We start from the raw sequence: 530 nt of genomic DNA, 5'->3' as shown, positions 1-530 counted from the left end.
ACCGACTGGTTGCCGACATCCAGGCGACAACCGGCGCAGCGGTGTACAATCCGTGCGTGGCACAGCCCGTGACGGAGACAGTGCCGGACAATAGCGCCGTGAGCGAAGACGCGATAATCGCGCGATTACAATAACTATGTCAGCATGCGAGCTGATATGTGGTGTAGCCACATTTACATTATTATTTACCACATTTATTAAGGTTTTGTTCTTTATACTTTATATTTTGATACAGGCTCAAGAAAACAGTTCTGTAATAGTCGTAAGAAGACATTTGTAAGCGCACGAATGCAAGTGTGAATGTGTCGGTCGATAGATATAAGTTAATATTGTTGCGAACTAATATATGATTAAGAGCAAAGCGATGCGTAGCACGCTGATGACGCGAGCGTAATGCGGCGTCACAATTTTATAAGTTTCTTATTTTTTATGATTTTTATTATTTTGCACGAGTTGCATAATTTCGATAGACGAAGAGTTTCCGTCACAAAGTTCGCGAAAAAGCGACGAAAAATAAAGATTCGGTAAAA

The sequence above is a fragment of the Wasmannia auropunctata genome, unplaced genomic scaffold (genome assembly GCF_000956235.1).
Source record: "Wasmannia auropunctata unplaced genomic scaffold, wasmannia.A_1.0 LD336111.1, whole genome shotgun sequence".
NCBI lineage: Eukaryota > Metazoa > Arthropoda > Insecta > Hymenoptera > Formicidae > Wasmannia > Wasmannia auropunctata.
This window is presented reverse-complemented; position numbering follows the sequence as displayed.